Genomic DNA, 15,799 nt, shown 5'->3' on the forward strand with positions numbered 1-15,799 from the left:
AGGGGCCCACATTTCATCTGTGGTAAGGTTTTCATTTGCATAGGTGTGAATAGTCTGAAATCTTCGCCCGAACCTGTCCAGACATGATTAGGCTCCTGTGATGCATGCAGTGATTATTGGTCAACTTGACTACTGTCACTCTTTAATAACATAAGATGTGCCATGCTGGGCCAGACCAATGGTCCCTCGAGCCCAGCATCCTATCTCCGACAGCAGCCATGCCACACCGACTGGAAGTACCCATGATGTCTCAATGTGAAAGTCTACGAAAATGTATATGGGGATAAAAAATAGACTTCAGCGTATTCGAACTACCACAACCTGAATTTTACTCTACCTGAAGCTATGAGATCCTATTTCTCCAATCTTAAAAAGCCTATGTGGACTCCCGAGTAACTGGAGAGCACAATTCAAGGTTCTCTTCTTTGGGGTAGATTTTCAAACCGCGCGAATTGGCGTACTTTTGCTGGCGCATCAGGCGCAAGCAAAAGTACGCGGGATTTTAGTAGATACGCGCGTAGCCGCGCGTATCTGCTAAAATCCTGGATCGGCGCGCGCAAGGCTATCGATTCCGTATAGCCGGCGCGCGCCGAGCCGCACAGCCTACCCCCATTCCTTCCGAGGTCGCTTCGAAATCGGAGCGGCCTCGGAGGGAACTTTCTTTTGCCCTCCCCTCACCTTCCCCTCCCTTCCCCTACCTAACCCACCCGCCCGGCCCTGTCTAAACCCCCACCTTACCTTTGTCGGGGGATTTACGCCTCCCGGAGGGAGACGTAAATCCCCACGCGCCAGCGGGCCGCTAGCGCGCCGGGACGCGACCTGGGGGCGGTACGGAGGGCGCGGCCACGCCCCCGGACCGCCCCGGGCCGTAACCACGCCCCCGGGCCCACCCCCAAAACACCGCGCCGACCGGGCCCGCCCCCAACACGCCCCCCTCGCCAAACCCCGGGACTTACGCGAGTCCCGGGGCTCTGCGAGCGCCGGTAGGCCTATGTAAAATAGGCGCACCGGCACGCAGGGCCCTGCTCGCCTAAATCCGCCCGGATTTAGGCAGATTTAGGCGAGCAGGGCTCTTAAAATCCGCCCCTAGCTGCATATGATTGAAAAATAGGCTTTCCCCTGTGTACGGCCCATGCTGTGGATTGCTGTTCCCACAGAATTAAGACGAATGGGGGATTTCTTGAATTTTAAGAAGTTATGTAAATAGCAGCTCTTTTATTGTCCTTTTAGAGGTAGATTTTAAAAGCTTTGTGAGCGCAAAAATGGCCACATATGCACATAAGTGGGCCGTGCGGAAGCTACGCAAATTTTAAATAGCAGGGACGGGTGCGCGTACATTAACGTACACACATGTTCAGAAAAAGGAGGTAGAAAAGGGGCATTCCAGCACAAGAGAGAGAGAGACTCTTTATAAGGCTCAGCTTAACATTCAATATATGGACCATTGTAAGGGGGGGCACTTTGATTCGGGGTGAGTTTTTGGGAGGTGGATTGGGGTTTGGCGGGGTGTTGTTACAGACACATTCAGGGGTATCCATTGTAAAATTGATATCATTAAAGAATTAGAATCCTTTTAAGTCATGAAAAGGAGTTGATTTCATGATTTGTACAATGCAGTTAGCAGAGACTGCAGTGTACATATCAACTCCTCTTGTTAGAATTTTCATTGCTTATGAGGTAAAAAATTATTTAATGAGGTCGATTTTACAATGGTACCTCTGAATGTATCTGTAACAATATCCCCCCCTAACCCCAACTCACCTCCCAAAAACCCACCCTGATTCAAAGTGCCCCCTTACAATGGTCCATACATAGAGTATCAGACTGATCTCTCTCTCTTCCTCCCTCCCATGGGAAGAGAATTTTATAACTTGTGAGTATACTTTATAAAATAGCGCACGTCTTCATGAGCGATGAGAGACGCGCATTTATGGGTGCACGTGTGGCACTTTTAAAATCTACCCTTTGGAGAATAAGGACGGCAGAGGGAGTACGCGAACGTGAGTACATTTTAGCCCTTTGATTCTATTCTGTGTTATAGGAACCTGATTAGCACTATTAAGAGAACAGCTTTATATTTATAGTTATATGTTAGGATTAGTGTTTTTCATGCAATATGGTTTTATTTGTTGCATAGCTTTCTATTGTTTTTACATTATAGGTTGGGTTTTTTTTTAAATTATATCTACGTGCTGGTCTTATAATTGTCTATTTTAATGTTATCTTTACGTATTGTCTTTGTACTTCACCTTGGATTGGTGGATTATAAATTCTCTTAATAAATAAATCATAAGGGGGCAATATTCAGTCTGGCATGTGCTATCGCAAACCACAGGGATGATTGTAACCCGTGCAGTCTGCAGTGATAATAAAAGCAAACGTGCGCGGCATTGTTCAATCCTCCCCACTTTCTTCTTACCCTCAGGATGGCCTTCTCCAGCGTCGCACAAACTTCTACCTGCAGACAGGCAATTCTGAAAGCCTCGATTTCCACAGAGAAAAGGCTTTCCTTATCTGCAGAAAGGGCTTCGAATATTGGCCTTTGAATAAATATTTAATTTAGAAGCTTGTTCGCGTTTAAATGCAGACGCTATCCAGCTGCTTTTTTTTTTTTTCTAAAAAAGATACATGGCTAAATAGATTACAGAGGGTTTCCGGTTGTTTATTTGAAATTGAAAAATGGATGTTGCGTAATAGATTGGCTCTGAATGTTAACAAGACGGAAACCGTTATTCCGAATAGATTTCATAAAGATGTCTTCCCTACCGAAATTATCAATCAAGGCACCAAAGTTCTTATGGCTCACCAATTAGGGAACGGGCGCCATTTACCACTCAGCATTATCGTTTTTATCACCTTCTGCTTTTCGCACTGTATTGCACTCATTGGCTTTGGCAAACTCGGACTGCTGTAACGCTATTTACATTGGGCTTCCCTATAGGACATTTCGAGCATCGCAGCTCCTGCAGAATGTGGCCTCAGAACCCATGGGGCACATGCTTGCTCGATCATGTTACAGCCTGCTCTTCAATCACACTGCTTTGGGTTACCCATAACATGGTGGATTCAATTCAAGGTGATTACTATCGTTTATAAGGCTCTAACAAACAGGCTCTATTGTGCGTCTCGTCAGCCTGGAAGATCTGCCATCTTTCCCGCATGTTGAGATCTAGTGGGCGGGGCCTTTTAGATGTTCTGCCGGTAAAACATTCATCAGGTTGAGGCATGAGAGGCAGCTTTTTCAGTTGTTAGCCCAGGTCTATGGAATACATTGGCCCGCTTATCTGTGATCAAGTCCATGCTTAAACTCTTTTTAAAAAAACAAAAGGGTTTTTTTTTTTAATGCAGGCATTTGGCTCTTAACATAGTGAGGTGGATCTCATTGTCTTAATATTTGTTTGAGTTTATAGTTTGCTTTTATTTATTTATTTATTTATTTCGAATTTTTCTATACCGACATTCTTGAACAAAGATATCAAATCATATCGGTTTACAATTGAACATAACTGTCGCGGCTATGGCGTTACATCGTTAATATTATGCAGGTCATTTTGTTACTCACTTTGCATTGTGGAGAATGTGAGGAATAAAAGTTTTATTATAAATGTGATTATTGGTATTAATTTCTGGCTTCATTGCTTTAAAAAAGAAAATTATCCTCTCTCAACTCCGTTCTTTAGCTGCTCCTGCTATGTTCCTGCATTCAGGGCTTGAATAGGGTTTAGATGGGTTTCCTCAGGAATTAAGCAAGGATCAGAATGAATGCTACCCAGGATGTAAAATGCGATTTAGAGATGAGAATTATCAGTGCAGTGTAGACCAGGTCCTATTTCTTTATGTATGATAAGAATTAAATGCCTACGTAGTCTTTTGAGCATTATATAATCCTAGTATTTGGGAATTGTACTGAACCAAGAATTGTTCTTTTTTTTTTTTTTATGATTGATGAATCCCATTAAAAAAAAAAAAAGCAAAACAATGGTAATCAGCAGAACCGTGTACTCTTCAGTTCTCTTGGATAATGGACAGCACATTTTAAAGATTGGATTTGCAGAGATCTGGAAAGCGAGCATGATGCACTTGTCGTAGGAAGGCATTTAGCATGGTGCAGGGTGGCGTTCAAGACGTTTGGAGTCGTGCCAACTGGGAAAGCATCAATTGGGGTTACCCAGTTTTTGTATAGAAGAAGAATGCGCATCCTGCACTAACTGCTCCCCAGATCAAAGATGAGGGTCTGGGTGCACTGAGCCTGGCAGAATTTGCTCAAGACAAAAGGTGCCCTTGAGTCTGATGGGTGACAGCTTAGAATACATTGCAGATTGGTGTCCTGTTTTTAAAAATTGCTACAGATTTCAGTGATAATTGTCACAAAGCATTCAAGATGGTTAAAAATGTCATAGGGAAAGTGACCAAAGACAATTCACTCAAAACTGAAACCATATTACTCCCACTTTTTGTAGACACGTCAATAGATATATCAATGAGAAGGAAAATGTATAATTTACTTTTGATAGTGATATTGGCAAAGTCAATACAGATTTTTACCATTTGGTTGATCTGAAAGAAGCACCAGCTGAGGCTAATTTTGCTGAAATCAAGGCATATCTGAATGAGTACAACATACCAATTGGCAATGTCCTGGCCTTTGAAATTGACAGGGCAAATGCTGTGCTTGGATCTGGAGCCAGTTGATTTATGGGTATATCAGGGTTCGGACGGGTGGACAGCAATTCAGTGTTCTCACATTTTAAGAGTGCGCGAGCCAATATTTTTCACGCACATAGAACATACTATGCTACTGCTCCCATGTGCTGCTGCTGCATGCACACCATCTCCAAAATATATCGAACACCACTGTCTTCTCAATGTTATACCCCTACACCTGTGGAGCCCGCACAAGATGTCCCCCTCACATATTTCCTTGGGTTGGCTTCCTGCTGCCTGTAAGAATAGTATATTGGTGCTGCCATTGATCAAGACATGGCAATGATTTTGTAATTATTTACATTTATCATATTATCGTGCACCTTTTCTTTTGATTGTGGGAAACCCTCACTTTCCTCCAGGTATGTTTCAGATGGTGTTTCGTAACTGGGAAACCAAAGGTCTGATTGTGCTGTCCCAACTGCTAGGTTCTGATGGATCGATTTTCACCTTTCCTAAGCTTAAAAAGGAATTCCAACTACCACAAATGGATTTTTTTTTTTTTGCAGTGTCTTGCAACTCAGACACTGCATTCATAGCTTGGACATCATTAAGCTGACAGACTGTTACTAGGTGGTCTTCTATCATGGACTGTTTTGATGTCCAGGATCCATCACATTTTTTTTCTTTCCTTCCTCTGGAAGTTTTTGACGAAGTCAGATGACGAATTTGATTATCCATCTTTACTAAATAAGTGGAACAGGACTTACAGTTTTTACAGTGTTTTAAACAAGTCAATGCAATTTCAAAAAGTATGTCACTGCGGCAAACGCAATACAAATTCCTTACTCGTTTCTATATTTCTCAGTGCCAAGCTCATCTTTTTGGGATAGTAGTTATAGATTCTTGCTTGAAGCCTTCTTTGGATTCTGGAACTCTGGGTCATTCAGATCTTTTGGCAGAAGGTGGTATCCTATGTGAACAGAATTATGGGTATTGACATTCCCTGTGATCCAGCATTAGTATTATTTGATGATTTTTCTTCTTTTTCCCCTGGAAATAAATATGTCAAACTTTGGTTATGAAAAATTTTCTTTAATGGGGAAAAAGACCATTCTTTACTTTTGGAGGGATCCAAACTCTCTACGTTTTACTTTTTGGAGAAATATAGTTTACAACTTGGTAGTTTTTGAGAAGATTGAGGCTAAATCGGCCTCTCCCAGATGGAAGGCTGAATACTTGCGTATTTGGTCTGCATATATAGCCTCTTTGCCTCACAGATTTAGGCGCCAACTTTTAAATGACTTAAGATGATCTTTGTTAATTTTTTTCTCATATTTTGTGGATAGTACTTTATTTAGAGTAGTGTATGTGTTTTTATCATGCTAACACCAGGGATAGTTATTATTTTGGTGGTGTTAATCTGTTGAAATGTGTTTTCATTGAGATTGTGTGAAGAGTCCCAACACAGTATCGGTGTTACTATTGTGATTTTTACTATTCAATAAAAAACATTTGACTATAAAATACATCGAACAGCTTCGTGGAAACATTCTCACCCGTCTTTCCCATAGTTGCAAAGGAATGCAAATTTGCAAAGGATTTTCAGAAGTTTGTAGAAGAAGAATCTTCTACGAATTTTGCAGCTCAGCCTGCTTGAATGTATCCATCCAATCATCTATCAATATGATGAGCTTAACGAACCATCCTCGGTGGAATGACGAGGCAGATTGTTTGGTTACGGTGGAGAGAATAAGCAGTCAGTTACAAGACCCAGTTTTGAAGTATTATTTCTTATTTCTGCAAGAAATGTGGCCAACTGTTTATGTAACTTAACAAAACTGTTTCAGTCAAAATCTCCTGTTTTACAAGACTTGAAGGCAAAGGAAAATCAGCTAATGAAAAAACTGGAATGGCCAACAGTACTCATGTTCCTTCATGATGATTTGTCAGTCATGACTGCTGATCTTTGGATGCTTCAAATTTAGGTCAACAAAGAACAATTTATTGGCTATAAAACTGTACTGTAGTTACAAAATATGGATAACCTATCACCTGTTAGACATTTCATGGACAATGTAAAGCAATTTTATTAGAATGTGGCGTGTGCAATCAAGAAGAGAAACCTGACCAGTAGCAGAGCATTGAAGGTTATTAAGATTTAAAAGCCTGCAAACACAGCCATGGTAGAAGGGTCAATGTTTTGGGGTATGACAGTATACAGATTGAGTTCTTGCATTATCAAGATGCAGATTTAAGCAGTGCTGCAGCGACAGGCATCATCGGATGACCGATGGCAGAGGACTAACAAGGAAAGAAGGATGGATTTTCACAGTTTGCAACGTTAGCACACACTGTGTTACTAAGTGCTGCACACAACTGCAGAAGTTGAGTGAGATTTTTCAGCTATCAATCTGATGAAAACAAATATTAGAAACAAACCATCCAGACCGATAGTAGGAAGATTTGTTGTCAGAAATGGAACTGGAAACATTACAAAACCAAAGATCAACAGCATAGCAGTGTCACTGTCTGATCAGAAAAGGAACCACAATTCTGAGGATAACATGCCAGAAATGTATTTCCTTCTCTTAGGAAGGGAAAGAGAGAAACTGATCTCCAGTCCTTAGTCTTGGACAAGAATATTCCTGGAGAGATTCTGCACACAACATTTTGAAATTCTGCATACTTTTATATTGATCAAAATAACACAATAAACATCACAGTCTTTGAGTAATTAATTTAAAATGTAATGTTGAAAAGTTATTACTCAAAGATGCAGAATTTTAAATATTTTGAGCAGAATTCCTCTAGAATTACTGTAAGAGTGTCCCTTCCACCTCTCTCCCTACTCTTCTGGCCAGACCCCTTTCACTCTCACTCTCAGGCCCCAACTCCTCTGCTATCCCCTTCCCCTTCAAACTCAATCCCTTCCACTCTATCTGACCCCCCAGCCCTCCACTCCCAGAGTTTGACCCCTCTCTCATACAACTCTCTCTGTCCCTCTTGCATACACACATCCTCTCTCTCTTACACACACATCCTCACATAGACTCCCTCTCTCTCTCACACATGCACAGCTCCTCACACAGGCTCCCTTCTCTGTCTTGCACACACACGCACACCCCCCCCCCCCTCACACAGGCTCCCTCTCACTCTCATTCACACAGACACCCCTTCACACAGGCTCCCTCTCACACATAAAAAATGCACCCTTACTCCCTCATTCAATCCCTCTCTCCCACAGCCCATCACTCCCACACACACACACATACACACACACACACACATACACACACACTTTCCTCTCTCACTCACAGGCTCACTTGCATTCTGGGCCTCTCCTTCTTCTTCAGCTGAATATTTTTTCCATGTAACAATCTCACATTTTTAACAGCATGATCCAGATGCCAAGCAAAGCAAGCGATTCTGTTAGGAGTTATTAGAAATTTCAAACAACAAAATAACTAGTTCCGTTTTGTTTGCCATCCAAAATGTGTCGTAAAGGCTGTCACATCCCTTTTTCCTTGCATGCTACATTTTGAGAAATCTCAGGTTTGTGTCATCTGGCAATTGGTCTGCCGACAGAACTTAAGGAAGCCTGAGAAAAGTGTTAATGTATAAACTGGAAGATTATCAGGCTGTTGTCCGGGAATGCATGAACAGCCGAATTGGTGCCGGGTGTCCGGAGAATGCGCAGCATGATAGGCAGATGTCTGTTTTAGCAGCCTAAAAAACTGTGGAGCAGATTGCTACCGAGGGCGTCTCTAGAAGAAAGATGCTTCATGCACACAGCTCCCTGTTACTGTGAAAACACAGCATGCGATAAAAACCTGTGCAACAGGCTGCAGATCTGCCTTGCGCCCCCAGATGGCGCAGCTTCACCATTTCTAAGCTAATGTCACTTTCCCTTTTAAGACCATGGATGCAATAGGAGTAACACCAGGACTTGACAAACCCTATCCCCAAAGGCGTGGGGCCACCGGGTCTCTGCTTATCATGGGTCCCCAAATCCGGTCCTTCCTTCTGTTTCTCAGAATTTTGCAGTGAATGTGCATGATTTAAGTAATGCATGCATACGGTGGGTGCAGTGCATGCATATGTATCTCGTGTCTGTTCATTGTGGAAATCCACTAGACTGCGCTGTGGCCCTCAAGGACAGGATTTGGGGATCCCTGCTTTTTATGCCCACCTCCATTACTAGGGCGATCCGTTGCATCCTTTGCACCACATAACCTCCCCCAAGTCCAAAGTTCCCAGCTACCCCACTCAGAGCTGTGCAGAGACAGATCTCCCGCTGCCTCTGGGAACCTGCCACACGCGGCACACACTGAGATCTCTTTACCACACCCAGCGTCTCTGGGAACCTGCCACACGTGGCACACACTGAGATCCCTTTACCATGCCCAGCGTCTCTGGGAACCTGCCACACGCGGCACACACTGAGATCCCTTTACCATGCCCAGAGTCTCTGGGAACCTGCCACACGCGGCACACACTGAGATCCCTTTACCATGCCCAGCGTCTCTGGAAACCTGCCACACGCGGCACACACTGAGATCTCTTTACCACGCCCAGCGTCTCTGGGAACCTGCCACACGCGGCACACACTGAGATCTCTTTACCATGCCCAGCGTCTCTGGGAACCTGCCACACGCGGCACACACTGAGATCTCTTTACCATGCCCAGCGTCTCTGGGAACCTGCCACACGCGGCACACACTGAGATCCCTTTACCATGCCCAGCGTCTCTGGAAACCTGCCACTCGCGGCACACACTGAGATCCCTTTACCATGCCCAGCGTCTCTGGAAACCTGCCACACGTGGCACACACTGAGATCCCTTTACCATGCCCAGCGTCTCTGGGAACCTGCCACACGCGGCACACACTGAGATCCCTTTACCATGCCCAGCGTCTCTGGAAACCTGCCACACGTGGCACACACTGAGATCCCTTTACCACGCCCAGCGTCTCTGGGAACCTGCCACACGTGGCACACACTGAGATCCCTTTACCATGCCCAGCGTCTCTGGGAACCTGCCACACGCGGCACACACTGAGATCCCTTTACCATGCCCAGCGTCTCTGGAAACCTGCCACACGTGGCACACACTGAGATCCCTTTACCACGCCCAGCGTCTCTGGGAACCTGCCACACGTGGCACACACTGAGATCCCTTTACCATGCCCAGCGTCTCTGGAAACCTGCCACACGTGGCACACACTGAGATCCCTTTACCATGCCCAGCGTCTCTGGGAACCTGCCACACGCGGCACACACTGAGATCCCTTTACCATGCCCAGCGTCTCTGGGCATGGTAAAGGGATCTCAGTGTGTGCCACTCGCGGCACACACTGAGATCCCTTTACCATGCCCAGCGTCTCTGGGCATGGTAAAGGGATCTCAGTGTGTGCCACTCGCGGCACACACTGAGATCCCTTTACCATGCCCAGCGTCTCTGGGAACACGCCACACACTGCACATACTAGCTCTTTCCCACATTTCCTTCTTTCTTTGCTTCTGTGTCTGCTCCTTTCTCTGCTGTTTTCTGTGTATCAGCTTCATAGTGCATGGGCTTTGGTTAGGACTCCTGGGCCACCTACCTGTCCTATTTGTCTTGCTGCTAAAAACCCTATTTAGATCGAATCTAGGAGCAGGGATGGCTCTGTCCCACTGAACAGCAAGGCCAGGATGAATACAAATTTATAGCCAGTCACCGGGGCCAATACAATAAAAGATACGTTCAGCAGCGTGCGCAGTTTTACCTGCAGTTGTGCACACATTTATGTACACAAATGTTACTCTCGATGCAGCAAGGATTTCTGTGCACATAAAATATGTGTGCATGCATGCTGCTTCGTGCCCTTGTATGCAAATCCCATGCTAATGAAAGCATAAACTCCCCCTTGCATAGAGATGCACTAGCTGAACGCAAGTTTTCTTAGCACTGGAAACATTACTCCTGGTCTGAGATGGAGTAAAGTTTCCAACACTTGTGTCAGTCTATGGGCAGAAGCTGACATTCCAAACCAGGACCTGTAATCGGGATTTCTGCACAAAAACCTGCTTTGCATGCACAAAGCATGTCTTCTGCCCATAAATATGCTTTATGTGCACAAAAAAATGCTTTCTGCATTTTGGCAAATCATATTTTATGTACATAAAAGATGAGTTTTGTGCCTGTAAATCATATCTGAGAGCAGGGGCAGCTGAAGGCAGGTGAAATCACCGAGGGCCAGGGCAGGGGGAAGGCAGTGGAGGGTGAAGTGACTTGCCCAAGGTCACAAGGAATGGCAATAGGATTTGAACCCTGGCTTCCCTTGTTTGCAGCCCACTGCTCTGACCACTCAGATTTTGGGCCTGTTATTTTTTTGTTCTCTGTCTTTGGCGTCTGCACTAGGGGGCGCCGGAGAAATGTTTAGTGGGGCGGGGCGGCTTTTGGCCACCCCACCTCCTCTGTCTAGAAATAGAACTCCTCCATTCCCTATTACCTGCCTCCCACCCTGCTCCAGGATCTGCCCCCTGGGGGTGTGAGAGGTTGGTGAATGGTGGGAGTCTGTGTGTGTGACACACTCTCTCTTAGGGCTGATGCAAGGATATTAGATTCCCTGGACAAACCTTACAGCCTTTCATTCCCCCTTCCCTCCCTTCCCCACATAATTAAACTTATGCATTCTTTTCCATTTTAAAATTTATTAACTTCCCCAACCTAAAAAGGCAGATTGCATATGGAAAATAGACATTCAAAGCACAATCGTCTGAAGTAAAAATATCACTTAACAAAAATATATATCTTATATAGGCATAAACTGCAAAAAACCCCACACACTTTCAATAATAATAGTTTAATAGACTTAATAAAATACCTTTCTCATAGTAATCAAGGTGGTTTACTGGATCCCATATGGTATTAGGCCTATGGTAAAGTGCACTGGGTGTGGACTTGGCCCACAGAAAGCCAGGAATAAACTGAACTACAATTCCAATATAGTAAGCCTTCCATATCATAACTGCCAGCACTCAACCTATGAAAAAGCCATACTGCAAATATTACATCAGGCCCTAAACACCAATACACCTCCCATTAGGAAAACAGATCAAAGCCAGGTTATTGTAAATCCCTACACAGAAACTACATGCTAGCAGAATACCTAAAGCCTCAGTCACACAAGCAGAACACAAATAGACTCTCACTAAATACAGAATAAAGAGATCATAAAACATAAATTGAAACGTGCAGACAAAAATTGAACTGGAAATCACAAGAAGCCAAACCCTGTAAGCAATGCAAAGACATTCAAGAAATACAAAGCATTAAACATACCAATAAAAAGAAAGTCAAATCTGCTGATAAATTCAGCCAAGTAAAAATATGTATAAAAATGTTTAAAATATTACCAAACACTAATAAAATATTTCAAAACAGCAGATATATCACATCCAATAATTAAAACTAACAAGGATAAAAAAATTTTTTTTCCCACTCTCCATACCTGGGAACTTTAGATTTCCAGTCCTCCTGAGATTGTCGTAGATTGGAGGAGGGGGCAGAATCTTTAACCTCTCTCACACACATATATACAGGTACTCTCACACATGCACACACATGTGCATAGGCACTCTCTCTCATAAACACACATACATAAATCCTGTCATATATACACATACACACACACCAACCTCTCATATATACATATATATACATATACATACACACACACACACCCTCTTATACAGACATTCCCACCCTCCCTCTCATACAGACACTCTCACCCTCTCTCTCATACAGACACACACCCTCTCATACACACCCCCAACCCTGTCATATGCATACACACACCCTCTCATACACACACACATACAGACACTCGCTCTCACAGGGCAAGTCTCTTTCACACACATATTTTGGACCTTTTCTCTGGCTGCACGGTAAGGCCTTTTCTGCCACCCGTTACGGGGAAAACTCTGGTACTGTAAGCCCTTTCCTGCCGTCGGCTGTGGGGAAAACTCTGGTGGCACCACAGTGACTCTTCTTTGGCTGCTGGATTGTCCTTTTGCTGGCAGGGAGTGGAAACCCTGCCAGCATGTCACTGCTCCATGCCGCCTGCATGGCAGGTTTTCCTGCCACAAGAGTTGTTTGCTGAATGAAGGGTGAGGCGGCTGTGGCAGGAAGGATTCAGGGGGACAATTTTGCCACCTCAAAATCTTGCTGCCTGAAGCGACCGCCTCACTCTCCCTCATTATAGAATCGCCCCTGTCTGAGAGACTCCCCCAAGTTTAAAATGTGCGTTCAGCCTGTGCTGAGCGCACATTTTAGCTCGGATTCGTGCAGATGCACACTTTTTTTTTTTTAACTCCCTTACTCCTTTAGCTTACTGCATCAGGAGTTAAACATTTTTTTTAAATTGCGCATTAAGAAACCGCGTGTGCTGAGCTTTCACAGCTCACAGTTTTAACCTCCACCTTACTGCACTGGCCCCTTTGAGAGACATGCTCGGGTGCGCCTGTGACAGAAGAGGGTGCCAGGCAATGCTCTGAGCATTACATGCAAACAGAAAAGGTCTTTTGGTTTTCAGTGATAAAGAACCCTGTGCTCTGATGAAGCACGACTCAGCTGCGGTATCGCGGGGGCGGGAAACGGATCAGCTCATTCATCGCTTTGTTAAGCTTTTCTGCACCCCCCACGCATCACTTCGATGCAGAAGCACCTTTTTCCTGTTCTATAACGGGACGGCTGAAAGGGGCTGCAGAGGGGGGGAATGAGATTCAGTAAGGTGGGGATCCTGAGCATAATCGAGGCTCAGCATGCAGTCTGCAGCTGCTGACATGCATGTCCTTCAGCCTGAGAGGAACTGGGCACCACCAGCCAACCTTCCAAATACAAAGTGGTCACAGGCTAGATCTGTCTCCGCACGCTGGCTCTGGGTTTCTGCCACCACATGCACAGTACTTGCAATCATAAGCAAGGCGACAGAACTGATTTGTGGAAGGTATATTTCTTTTTTTAGAAGCTGCTCTGCATTAATGATTTTTCTTTTATGCAAGCTGCAAATCAGTAAATCCACTTTCTGACATTCTGGCATGTTTACCTCCCCCACCCTGCGCTCTCTGCATTATCTTGGAGTTTCCCTTGGTATTTTCAGCCCCTGCACTCTCTGCATATTGCTGGGGGTCTCCCCTGGTATTTTCAGCCCCTGCACTCTCTGCATATTGCTGGGGGTCTCCCCTGGTATTTTCAGCCCCTGCACTTTGCTGGAGTCTCCCCTGGTATTTTCAGCCCCTGCACTCTTTGCATATTGCTGGGCTCTCATCTGTATTTTCAGTCCCTGTGCTCTCTTCATTTTGCTGGAGTCTATCCTGGTATTTTCAGTCCCTGCACGCTCTGCACTTTGATGGAGTTGCCTCTTTTATTCACATTAGCCAGCTCATTTGTAAATGTTTAATATTAGCACTTTATCTTGCATTCTGCATTTGCCAATAACTTTGTTTTTCATAAATGTTATTTTTGTGTGAATTATTTACTGCCATGCAATTACCCAAGAAGCGCTTGCTCTGCTGTATGCTAATTCTCTTGTGTTGTCATTAGCTGATATTAATGCTACATAATGGGATTAATCACTGTCTCTCCCGGATGAACTCGCTTATCTGGGCCCATCTGAACCATTAATCTGTTAATAACTGTAATTAAAGGTTGTTAACATGTGCCCCGACAGCTGAAAATAACCTGTTTTAGGGTAGCCAGTGACAAAAGCCATGATTTATTCCTAAATAAATGAATTTAAGGGGGCAGACCAGCTGTTTCCTGTGGGCTGTGGAAGGCAAGCAAAACATCAAAGCAGAAGAGGAAAATCCCTGGAAGCTGTGAGACAGGACCCAGGCAGCAGGAAGGGAGCCAATGCTCTTTCTAAGTGCTCTCAATGGTATCAACCCAAGAGCAGCCTTGAGCCGGAGGGTGCATTGACATCTTCTTGCATGCCTTGAGTAGTATCTAACATGCTGGGCAAGTAAATAAGCAAACCTGAATTTAGGAGCCTCAGTTTTGGGTGTCTATTTTCAGCAAACATTGAAGACTAAGGCTCCTAATTTGGGGTATTCAGCATTTTTGGAATATCGGCTTCCTTGTGATCAGGGCATTGATTCACCCATGCCACAGCAGATGCTACTTGGAGGGGCTTCCAGCCTTCTGCCAGTCATCGCACGGGATCTTGCCAAGTCGTGAAATGGAAAGAGCTGTGGAAGTGATGCCCATGGCTGTGCTCCTCAGCCACCACCCAACTCCCGCCATCCATCCAGCTGTAGTGAACACAGATGCAGAGGCCGTGAACAGTGGAAAAGCGACATGCTTTTTACAGATAGTGTGATGCCTGCATGGGGCTCTGTTGATGATCTGCTCTTCCGCTGTCTGTGCTGTATTCATGCTTTACAGATATTAGCGTGACGCCTGCATAGGGCACTGTTGATGATCCGCTCTTCCGCTGTCTGTGCTGTGTTCATGCTTTACAGATATCAGTGTAACGCCTGCATGGGGCACTGTTGATGATCTGCTCTTCCACTGTCTGTGCTGTATTCATGCTTTACAGATATCAGTGTGAAGCCTGCATGGGGCACTGTTGATTATCTGCTCTTCCGCTGTCTGTGCTGTATTCATGCTTTATAGATATTAGCGTGATGCCTGCATGGGGCTCTGTTGACAATCCGCTCTTCTGCTGTCCATGCTGTTTTCCTGCTTTACTTGCATCAGTGTGATTCCTGCATGAAGCAGTGATGAACATACCTGGGTACTTTTGATTTCTGATCACCCTGAAATTACTGTAGATTTGCTGGAGGTTGGGGGAAAGAGGGAGGCGCATATGTGCACAGACTTTCTCTCATACACACACATACACATAACAGACACTAATACACTCACATTTACACTTTCACACACATACATGGTCAGTCTCCTCCATGCACACACATGCTTGCCCTCACACAATGCTCACTTATTTTCTTATTTCTCTCATTCTCCCACACACACTCACTTCTCTCCTTTTTCTACACAAGCATACACACACACAATCATTCTTCCTCCCTGAACCCAGCAAGGATAGCAGTCTCCTTCCCAGAGTCACACTTCCAATCCACTTAAGGGTAGATTTTATTTATTTATTTA

General features: G+C 44.6%; 1 protein-coding gene across 3 annotated transcripts in view; it reads right to left on the reverse strand.

The window, feature by feature from the left end:
• LOC115073228 (leucine-rich repeat and fibronectin type III domain-containing protein 1-like protein) overlaps window positions 1-15,799 on the reverse strand; it is a 203,654-nt gene that overhangs the window by 24,330 nt on the left and 163,525 nt on the right. Inside the window, exon 1 of one of the 3 annotated variants that reach the window (XM_029571497.1) lies at window positions 2,420-2,545. The exons of the other annotated variants lie outside the window; for them this stretch is intronic. The gene's annotated coding sequence lies outside the window, so the exon portion shown is untranslated. Of the gene's footprint in view, window positions 1-2,419; window positions 2,546-15,799 lie in introns of those variants that run through there. 3 annotated transcript variants of the gene reach the window in all.

The sequence above is a fragment of the Rhinatrema bivittatum genome, chromosome 11, assembly GCF_901001135.1.
Source record: "Rhinatrema bivittatum chromosome 11, aRhiBiv1.1, whole genome shotgun sequence".
Lineage (NCBI taxonomy): Eukaryota > Metazoa > Chordata > Amphibia > Gymnophiona > Rhinatrematidae > Rhinatrema > Rhinatrema bivittatum.